The following is an 11729-nucleotide window of genomic DNA, read 5'->3' on the forward strand; positions in this document are numbered from 1 at the left end:
CCGGGCTCACAAGGTGATGCGGGGCAGGGTTTCCTGGTGAGTTGGAACCAAATCGACAGCAACGAGTAACAATAACTTTTCTGTATCTTTCTTTCTGCTGCTATTTGCGTTCTGATCACTTCTTTAGATTGCTTGAGCTGGTTTAGTCATTTCTCACAGTCATTTCCCTCTGGCCATATCCTCCTGCTTAGCGTTGTAACCTAGGGAGTCTTTTCTGATTGCTCCACTGGAAGTCTCGACAGACCCATTCCTGACTCAATGGCACAGTAAAACTCAAGTGAGAATGAGGGGTCCCCATTGAGTCTGGTTTGGTCACATGTCCAGTCCAGAGGTAGGGGATCAACCCCACCAGCGCTTTTGCCCTTTAGAAGGAGCCAGTGTCTGGGGCCCCGTTAAATCAAGGGGCAGGGCACCAGGCCTTTCTTACATAGCCCCGAGGAGTGAGTTTGACCTGCCAGGGCAGATTGGCTGCACCACCTAGGAAAGTATGTGTGTATATGTGGGAGCTATGTGTATGTATGTATATACAAGGGGGCTTCCAATAGCTTATGGAAAAATGGAATTAAAAGATAATGAAATCTTCCCGCCAACTTGTTGAGCTACCCTTTTCTAATATAGAAATACATACATTGTATATCCTTATTTTCTATTCTGTAGAAATACATATACATCATTTTCCACTTTAAGTGCACAATTCCGCAACATTAATTACATCCACCATGATGGCTGTGAAAACCTCATCACTCTCTATTTCCAAAAGCTTTTTTTTAACCTCCTCTAATAGCAGCTCAGCATGCCTTAAACAATTGCTTCTCATTTCTCCTTGTCCCAGGCCCGGCTAGCTTCTTACAGAGTCCTGTCTATGGATTTGCCTCGTCTAGCTATTTCATAGAAGCAGGGTTCTATGATATTTGTTCCTTTGAGTCTGACATATTTTACTCAGCATGTTGTTTTCATGGTCCACCCATGCCACAACTTGGATCAGACCATAGTTTCTCTTTATGGCGGATTAATAGTCCATTGTGTGGACATGCCACATTATTTCCGTTTTACCTGTGGATGTACCCTGGGGGTGTTTCTACCCTTTGGCTATTGTGACTCTTATGAGCACTGCTGTGCCAGCATGTGACTCTCTGCCTGCGTCTTTTGAGCCTATAGCTAGGTGTGGAAGGGCTGATTCTGTTGTCCATAGGATGGGTCATCATGAGTTAGAACCAACCGATGGCCCCAAACAACAACACGGGCATTGTAAATAGAGTCCTGCTGGTGCAACGATTAAGTGTATGTCTACTGAGCTAAAGGCTGGTGTAGTATTAAGTTGAGGGGGGTGGGGGCCAACCCCCACTGTTAGTCATGGGTTCAGTAATGCACAATTATACTGTTGAGATGTATATATATTAAGGTCATCGAGAGCATGAGAGATACAATAATGCAGTCAGACACATTACATGGTAGCATTGCTCACCTCAGCCCCGCTTGGTGGTCCACGTGGAGAGAGGGGGAAGGGAAGGAGGACAGGGAAAGGGAACAAGGGAGCGAGGAGGGGAGAGGAGAGAGGGAAGAGAGGTGAGCGGGACCAGTGAGAGCCCAGCGAGAGAGAGCTCTCTATTGCTAGCCCAGGCCTATATACTTTTGGGGGGTGTGCAAGCCCACTAATTACAGGTAAAGTCATACGTCACAGGAAGGGGTTGCACTATAGGTTATACAGCAATGAGAGGGGGTGGTCTAGGGACATACACACAATAGGAAGAGGAGGGATTGGGGGTATACCTGTGACAAGATGGGCGGATCCTAGATTCAGGATGGCAGCTTAAGTTTGGCTGTCACAGAGCCAGTTTGACTTGTTCCTGGCTCAACTGATAGAGACCATTATCAGTAGGATATGAACTCCTCCTACAGGAGCCTGTCCATTGTTCCCAGCAGCAGGGAGGGGGGACCCTCTGCAGTTTGGCAACTGATTGCCCTCAGGGGAGATGCCTGCTAGCATCTACCTCCCCCCACAGGCTGGGGGTTTGAATCCAGCCAGAGGCTCCTAGAGAGAAAGAAGTGGCCATCTGCTTCCCTGGTTTGCTGATAAATGAGGTGGCTATGAGTACCACCACCAATGTGGTCATAATCTTACTCTGAACTATTTGAGAGGCCACCCGGTCATAATATTTCCCTAGGTTCCTATGCATTCTACTTTCCCACCAGTAACAGATCAGAGTGTTCACATCCTAGCCAACATCTGCGTTGCTATGTTTTGTTTGTGACCCCAGCCACCCCGCTGGATATAAAATGACCTCTCACTGTGCTTGGACTTTGCAGGTCCTGAATGATCAATGATGCTGAGCATCTTTTCACCTGCATCTTGTCCATGACCAAAGAAAGAGGGGTTTTCTACCCTGGAAAGCATTAGAGTCTCTCCCGTCTTATAGGGTCACTGTGAGTCGGCTTCAACTCAAGGACAGTGAGATTGTCCAATAATCGTCTTGTAGCCTCTCTCTCCACTTGGACGATGAGTCCTTTGATGCCCTAAGGGTTTTCATTTTGACCAAGCTCAATCTAAAAATCCATTGTTAAAATGGCAAAGTCTTGAAGCTTTGCTCTTAGGGTTTTTTCCCCCTAAGATTTTTGTGGGATTAGTTCTTATATTTATATCACTTACCCATTCTGAGCTTTTTTTTTCTTTTTTTACATATGGTATGGGGTACAACTTCAAGCAATTGTCCCAGAGCCATTTGTTGAAAAGACTATTTCCTCATTGTGTGAACTTGACATCCTCGTCAAAAATCAGTTGATTGTAGCGGTCTGGGTTAATTCCTAGATTCTTAATCCTATTCCATTGACCTAAATGCCCATCCTTATACCAGCCCATCTATCCTTGCACGGTAGTGTTACACTATGTTGTGAAATCAGGACGTGTGAGTTCTCCAGCTTCGGTCTTTTTTTCAGTACTGTTAGCTATTGGGGGTACCTTGCAATTCCATCTGAATTCAAAGGTTGGCTTTTCCATTTGTGTGAAGAAAAGCTGCTGCAATTTGTGTAGGGATTGTATTGAATCTGTAGATCACTGGGGGTAGTGTTGATATCTTGTAAGGCTTTCCAGCCATGGGCATGATGTATCGCCCCAGTGGTTCTCAACCTTCCTAATGACGCGACCCTTTCATACAGTTAGTTCCTCATGTTGTGGTGACCCCAACCATAAAATTATTTTCGTTGCTACTTCATCACTATAATTTTGCTACTGTTGTGAATCAGGCGACCCCTGTGAAAGGGGTGTTTGACCCCCAAAGGGGCCGCGACCCACAGGTTGGGAACCACTGATTTAGGGCTTCTTGGATTTCTTAAAGCGATATTTTATGGGCTTCCGTGTACAAGTAAGTCTTTTCCCTTTCTGGTTAAAATTCTTCCCATGTATCTTATTCCTTCTTCTTAAAATTAACTCCAGTTAGGGGCCCTCCGGGTCCTTTTTTCTTGGTGCTCTGAAGCCTCCCCTGCTCCCACCCCGTCCTGTGTTGCCTTTGACAATGGTGTCCCATGGCTTACCACCTCTGCTCCAGCCAATGGCAAAGGCGAGGAAGGTGAGGGTTCGCTTTCTTTCTCTAAGGTGTGGCCAGAAGTTGTGTACATCTCCCCGCTTCAAGGTAGGCTGGGATTCATAGTTGAGTGGTCATGAACCCAGCTAAAAATCCTTCAGAAGAAGGCGAGAATGAGTGTAGGGGGGAAACTAGTGGTTAACGCCAGTCCCTTTGTCCATTTCGGAGTGACCTGCATGGCAGCCAATGGGCTAAACGCTAAGGATATAATACATGAAGTCTTTTTTTTTCTGTTTTCCACTTTTTATTGTGAATTCACTGGGGGCTTACATTTCAGATCACTGTTGCTTTTAAGTTTTTTATTCAATAACTTAAATGCACGAAGTCTTAAGGTATTGATGAAGTTCTGATCACTGCCATTGAGCCGACCCTACAGGACAGGGTAGAACTACCCCAGTCTCGTAATGAGACTGCAGCTCATTACGGGAGTAGATGGCCTCATTGTTCACCCACCCAGCGGCTGGTGGCTTCAAACTGCTGACCTTGCATGTGAGTAGCAGTCCAATGTGCAATCACTCCATCATCAGGGCTCCTTGTCCTTTTGATAGCACTCAGTAAAACTCTTCTAGACGGACACATGGTGCTCAGGGAGGGGGAGCCACACTCATGTGCTTAAGGTCACACAGCCAAGTGTCAGAGCTGGGACCAGAACCCCTCACTTAGGGCTTCCTTTCTACCATTTCAGGGAGATCTGGCTGAGAGACAGACAGGCAGTGCTAGCAGGAAAGGTCTCTTAGAGCTGGGGGCCACCTTCCCTACCCTATCCAACTGAGGAGCTGCTCATCATTTTTAGGACATAACTTTGGGGTTGCCCAATCTCTGAGGTGCCTCCAAGTAGCCCTCACGCTGTCTCGTAGGCTGGCCTGAACTGCAATGGTTTGTGTGTGTGGTGCCCGTCTTCCTACTGGAGTGCAGGCTCCTGGAAGGCAAAGAGCTTATTCATCTCTCTGCCCACAGCGCCTGCCCGAGGCAAGAGTTGAATGAGGCATTGAATCCCTGAATGAATGTATATTTGAGACCTCTATCAGTTGCAGCTAGTACAGTAAAATTGGTGAAGGCCAGAGCCTATGTAGAATGGAAGTGTGTCAAAGAAGAAAAACTCAAATATTTCCCACGAATAGTGAGTGCTACAGACAGTGGTAAGACTGCTAGGCGGGGGAAACGAGGCAGTCCTCTGAGTTCCACTTCTCACCCATTTCCTTTTTAGAATCCTAGCGCAAATGGCTGTAAACCAAACCTATTGCTGACTAATAATGACCTTGTGTAGGGCTTCCTAGACTGCTCAAATCTTTCAGGAGAAGATAGCCTCACCTTTCTCCCAAGGTAGGTGGGCTTGAACCACCTACCTTGCTATATTTTTTTTCATGGTAAAAGAACTTTATTGTTTAGAATATTTAGAGACTAGGCACCAGCAGATGATGGAGATTAGGGTCCTTTGATACTCTGAATCTTAGATCAGGTTATTTTGAGGACTGGTAACCGAGAATCAAGGGCCGGGAATTATGCCAGGGCTGAGTTGCTTATTAGACACTGCTGAGCCCCACACTGCTTGGCTTCACAGGACTAGATGAGCAGGGCCTAGCAATGTGCATTTCTCAAAGTTCCCAGGGGATGCAGACACTCCTGACCCAGGAATGGGTGCTTTTGAGAATGACGGAGCTACAAATAATAAGTTCCCAAGTTATTTGGCCTGCCACCCACCGTTCAGGGAGAAAAATTACTCAGGGCCCCCTAGCAATTAAAAACATTTGTGCTATAGCCCATAATCTAGGATGAAGTGTAGGGCTCTGCTTTTGTAGCCCCCCTGATGGTTTCAAGTTTGGCTGCGATCCACACAACGGGCCGTTTGAAACCCCCAGCAGCTCTAAGGGGGCAAGACTGGGCTTTCTACTCCTGGAAAGTTAGTCTCAGAAACCCACAGGGGATGGCTTTGAGTCAGCATGAACTCAATGGCAGAGTTTGGATCATTTCAGTGCCCCTCGGGGCGATACTGCCCAACTAGTCTAGATAGCTTCTAGAACAGTGGTTCTCAACCTGGGGGTTATGACCCCTTTAGGGGTCGAACGACCCTTTCACAGGGGTCCTCTAAGACTGTCTCCAGGCAGATTCGCCCACATACGGCCTACCTAACAGCACAATGCCCACCCCACAAAATGATTGGTGCAAGCATCTGGCAGTCTAGGTGTACAGCTTGTTTCAGGTATAGCTGGATCCAGGAGCTTAAATGTGGTCTTTGGAGTTCTGAATCTCTCTGCCCTTTCGTGTCTATGAGGGCCATGTTACCTAGGCAGCCCCTGCAGGGGTCAGGAGGAAGCTGGAATTAGGAGGGTGGAGGTGATGCTGGTGGGCATGGTGGGGGAAGGAGTCCCTCTTGGGCATGCCTAGTCCTGGGTCCACAGCCCAGACTTGGCCCTTGTTTCTTGGTTCGTGGAGAGAGTCTTGACTCCACTCTCGGGAGCTTCCCTGTGGCTGCACTTCAGGGTGAGCATGCTCCCTCCTGCTTCTCCCAGAAATCCCAAGGCACTCTGTGGGATTTCTTTCCTGGCAGGACTCCCTGGGGCTTTTGTGTGGCCTGAGACTGGAGGTGAGAGGAGGAGGGAGGGTTGGCACCTGCTGCCTCCAGGGCAGGTCCCATTGGGACAGAGAAGGCCCTGTAGGAGCGTTGGTTTGGGCTGGCTGCATGCCTCATGAAGTCATGTGAGCCTGAGACTCTGTGAACCAGGCCTGCTTCTCTGTCCACATGGGCAGTGGTTCCTTTCTCAGCTGCCCTCTGGCTCTCAGAACTGAGATGCATGCATCCCTCTCTCGGGGCGCCTGGCTCCCCGCTGTTGGTAGAGAGTCTTGGTGCTGTGGGGGTCTCAGCTTCTGGGCTGTTGGGTTTCTCCTCTAGGGAGAATTGTGAGGGTGGGCTTCCTGGGTCCAGAGTCTAGCACAGGAATCGGGGTCCCAGAGGCCCCTTTGTGAATGCTCTCATTCTCCTGCTGGTGGGAAAGACAGCTTGGCCCCTGGGTAGCCCTGGTCAGTCTGCTCTGGACAGAGGTGCTTCCTGACACACACACACACACACACACACACACACACTCCCCCCCTCCCCCCAAGGAAGCTTTTGGAATTAGCTTTGCATATGGAAGAGAGAGCCGGTCACTGAAGGGCCTTGCCGGACAGGCAGTGTGTGAGGCTGGGCTGACTTGCGGGACAGACAGGAAAGGAGACTGGGAATCTGGGAGCTCCTTCATCCACAGCCCTTCCTGTGGTGGCAGGCAGGCGGCAGCTCCCCAGGGGCTGGGTTTTCCCTGTGACCGCGGTGGCCCTGGTAGGGCAGGATGTGGGTGCGCGCCAAGGGTGTCTTTATGAATGAGGCACGGAGGGAGGCTGCTGACTCGGCAGGCGGCGGGGTTTTGAGGCGTCTGGATGCTGGAGCGGAGCGGAAGCGTCTGGGGAGGAAGTGGCAGCCCTGGGCTTCCCCGCAGCGTTGGACAGCTTGGGGGGTGGGGGGAGGGTATGGGCAGGATGCACCGGGCTTGGCTGAGAGATGGGAGTCCCCGAGCCCAGCTGCTGTGTGGGGGTGGTGTGGAGGTGCTTGGCTGGGATTGGAGGGGTTGGGATTAGTGCTGGTGACTTGGAATTGGCACTCCTGGCTCTCGGTGGAGTTGGCTCTGGGGAAGGTCCCGGGACGTGGACTTTTCTCAGCTCTGCTAACTGGCAAATGGCATGACAGGAATGCCAGCACCTCGGTTTTCTGTGTGTCTGTGTTTTGGTTGTTGTTTTTGGTCTAGAAAAATGGGGCTAAGTAGGCTAGTCCAGTCTCCCATGTGGTGGGGAGGACATGGCATTTACCTTCCGGTGACAAAGGCCAGCACTGGCCACGGGGCTTCAACTGGTGACGTGAGTGATGGGGCAGCCCCTGGGACACAGGGAAAAGGGTGTGCAGCCTGCAGTCAGTCACCCTGGCCCTTGGGGTTTGTGGTGACACGCCTTGGCTCCTCTCTTGGGTGCTTCCCTGCGGCTGCACCTCTGCTGGGATCAATGCACTTGGGCCCGCACCTCCCACCCCTGCCTGCTTCTCTGGGATCTGTGGTCTTTCCTGAGGGGACTCCCTGGGGTTCCGATGTGGGGTGAGACTAAAGGAGAGGGCTGGCTGGTGATTCACTGGGAGGGGTGAGCCCTCTCAGTCTGAGGCCACCTTGGAGGACAGCCAGGATTGGAAGGAAGGCTGGACCCAGGGAATCCGGGGCACCCCGGCTCAAGTCCCAGCCCCGAGCCTCTCCCTCTGCCCTGGCTCCTGCCTTGAGGGATCAGCCAGTGCTGGTCTTTCCCACTGCTGACCAGTCCTTTAAATTTAAAAAAATGATCTTTTATTGTGTGTTAGGTGAACGTTTCCCACTGGCTAGTTTGTACAGAGCAGTCCAGGACACGACATTGTCCCTGGAATTCCTGAGTCATCCTCCCACGGCATGGAGTCACTCTGCCCTCATGCAGGGAAGGGGGCAGGCAGAAGTTCTTGGAAGGACATGTTGGCTTGCTCAACGGGATCTCTGGGCTCTGTTGTCTTGTTTCTGGCCTCTGTGTAAGCAAGGTTGTCAATAAAAATCATGCCGGTGCCCACTTTAGCAGCTAATCTGAGTGACTGCTATCTTATCTCGCTGGAGCTCCCTCCAAAGAGAGGGACGTGCCCTCAAACATTAGCCACCGTAAATCAATACAAAACAAAAACAGCCTTTACGTGTGACTTGGGGAAAAGCTTAAGAGCAAGTCGGGCTTCTCTTCAGCGGGTTGTCCATGTTTTGTTGGGTGACATCGATGACAATACCCAGGATTCTGACCGCATTCCTCCCACTTCTTCCGGCTGCTTCTCATTCCGGTCCCTTCTTCTCTCCCATGCTTTCCTACCTCCCGAGTTTATCCCCGGGCGGATGCTGCCCTCTCCATCTCGTAGCCGGCACTCCTAAGGAGGGCGTGCCTTCCTGGGGATACTGAGCACCTTCTGGGCCTGTGTGTGAGGCTGGGCGTTGAACAAGGTTCCACCAGTCTCTATCAGACCAGTAAGTCCACTCTTTTTGAAGAGTTCCTGCTTGTTCCAGTTTCCTCCCACTGCAGGCCCTTTCAGAGTGGTCGACAGTGGTGGCCAGACATGACCTTCCTCTAGTTCTTCTGGCCTTGAGGTTGCAGAGACTGGCGTGCACATGGCCCGTTAGCCTTTGGAGTCACGGTTTCCAAGTTGTTTTTTCTTTTCTTTAATTAAAAAAAATTTTTTTTTGGTCTTTGCTTTTCTTTACTCGCCTTTGCCCCGATGGGAGAGACCAATGGCCGCTGGAAAACTTGTAAGACCCAGGTTGCTACTCACCAAAGTAGGATGCTGAACATTATCTTTGTGGGTTATACGCGATACATATCGTCCCATGCCGATTGATCGTGTGTCCCCTTTGAGGCTCTGGCCTTGAGCACCCGGGCCCCATGGCTCAACCCCTCAGTGTTCAGTTTATCAAAGCCAAGAAGCTTTCATGCCTGCACTCCCGGTGTGCTCTGCTATATTCATGGATATGCACAGAAGCAAACGAAACGCAGGAGCTTCCCTCCCCTGACTCATAGTGACTCTGTAGGGCAGGGCAGATCTGTCCCTGTAGGTTTCTGAGGCTGTAGCTCTTTAAGGGAGTAGAAAGCCTGTCTTTCTCCTACAGAACGAGTGGCTGGTGGTTTTGAACTGCTGGCCTTGAGGTGAGCAGCCCAACCATTCACCCATGATGCCACCAGGGCTTATAAATGCCTATGTGGAAATAGTCTGTCAGACCTACATACGAAGGGGCTTCAAAAAGTTCATGGGGAAATTCTATTTTTTTATTGTTTTCCATGAACTTGTTAAACATCCCCACATACATTCATGGGGACATTGCATTTAGTTCGCCTTTCCACTTAACCCTGTTTATCTTGTGCGTTCATCTTGTGTGTCTGCCTCTGTGTCCACTCTTGTAGATGGTCAACGAGTAGATTGCTGTGACTGTTACCGCAGGGTTGGGTGTGAGAGACTAGTGACTTTTGCTGCCTTTGACCCCAGGTCTTCCCAGGGTCTCCCTTTCCCTGGATAATTTTGTGCTGACTCCCCACTCCCCCGCCTCACCTTATGATCTGTCTGTCTTTCTTTTCCCCCAAGTTCATGCGCCTACCCTATAGTTAGTGTCTTACCCCTCTTTGCCCATCTCACTTTCAAAGAATGTTTTTTTTTCTGTGAGTGAACCTTTGCTGGGCTTTTTATACCAGGGGTCTCATGTCATATTTGACCTGTGGGGATTGACGGGTCTCACTCTGCAGAACGCCCTCCAGGTTATGAGCCATTCCGCAGACGCACTGTGATTCTTCAACACTGCTTAGTGTTTCACTGTGCTCACGCCCCGGGCTTTCTCCATCCACCCGTTCATGGGCAGTGGGCTTGTTCCCATCTTTCTGCTCTGGTGAAGATTGTTCCTATGAACAGGGCTGTGTCTACACCTGTCCTTGTCACAGCTCTTATTTCTCTCGGGGAGGGATTGCTAGATTGTGTGTTATTTCTGGCTCCAAGTTTCTGAGAATATGCTGTGTCATGTTCCACAGTGGTGGCACCATGTTATAATCCCACCCAGCAGTGTGGGTGGGTGGGATGGGTGGGGGTTCCAGTCTCTGCACACCCTAGCCAGTATTTGTTTTCTGTTTTAAACTGTGCTGTTCATGCTGGGAGTGGTGTGTGGGTGGCTTGGTGAAGTCTTTTGGTGCATATACATGTTTCATTTTTAGGAGGTCCCTGTCATAGAGTTTTCTGTTGTCTGTACATTTTTAGTTATGTTTGATAGAGTAAGTACGCTATGCATAGGGCCTTAGGTTCATCCCTATTTTTTTCCTTATGGCTTTAGGTTTTACATTTATTTATGTCCTTGATCGCTCTTGGGTTCGTTTTTTTTAGATACGGTGTGAGGCAAGGATCTTATTTCATTTCCTGCAAGTAGAGATCCAGTTTTGCCTGTGCCCTTTGTTAAAGAGGCTCTCTCTTCCCTGTTTGATGGGTTTGGGCCCTTTGCCCAAGTAGCCATCCATAGGAGAAAAGAGTTCCCTCTAAGTTCTCGATTCCGTGTGTCTGTCTGCTGCACCAGTACCAGGCTGCTTTGACTATCGTGGTTGCATATAGTAGGTTTGTGACCGGGATGTGAGAGGCCACCTACTTGGTTCTTCTTGAGTAGTGCTCTGCTTTTCCAGGGTCTCTTTCCTTTCCATATAAAGTTGGTAATTTATTTTCCCATCTCTTTAAAGAATGATGCAGAATCTGGACTGGGATTTAATTATATCTGTTATTTGCTTTGAGTAGTATTGGCATTTCACAATGTTAAGTCTTCCTATACACCAACATGATGGTATAGTCTTCCATTTACGTAGGAGATTCTCTTTTGGTTTCTAATACTATGTTTTGTGGATTTCTTTGTATGGGTCTAGTTAGATTTACTCATAAGTACTTCGTCTTTTGGATATTACTGTAAATGCTCTTATTTTCCTGGTTTCCTTTTCAGAGTCCTCTTTGTTAGTACAGAAGAATCCAACTGATTTCTGTATGTTGACCTTGTATCTTGCTGCTCAGCCAAATCCTTGTATTAGTTCTAGTAGTTTTCTTGTTGAGTCTCTGATAGGATCATAACATCTGCAAATAGAGATAGTTTCACTTCTTCTTTGTCCAATTGGATGCTTTGGCTAAGACTCCCAATAGGAGCCCTGAGGGGGTAGTGGGCTATAGTTGGGCTGCCAATCACAAGGCCAGCATTTTGAAGCCACCATGAGATCAAGACAGTGCTTTCTATTCCCTGTAAAGATTTACAGTCTCAGAACCCCACGGGGACAGTTCTACTCTGTCCTATAGTGTTGCTGTGAGTCAGCATCGACTGGAGTCTAGTGAGTTCAGTTTGGAGGACCCCTGGTGTGGGGGACACACCTTCCACTGAATAGGAATGATGAGAAAGGGCACCCTTATTCCGGCCAATCTTGCATTCGACTTTATGAGGAAGTCTGACCCTTCACCTCCCCTGTTCAAGACCTTTTCATTGGCTCTCGGCTACTTCCAGGATAAAGTTCAGACTTTACCCTTTATCCCGGCTCTGGCTCCCGCCTCAGCCCCTACTCATCTCTACCAGTCTCCAC

Source organism: Echinops telfairi, unplaced genomic scaffold, assembly GCF_000313985.2.
Source record: "Echinops telfairi isolate 266 unplaced genomic scaffold, ASM31398v2 ScPeMD7_7475;HRSCAF=8513, whole genome shotgun sequence".
NCBI lineage: Eukaryota > Metazoa > Chordata > Mammalia > Afrosoricida > Tenrecidae > Echinops > Echinops telfairi.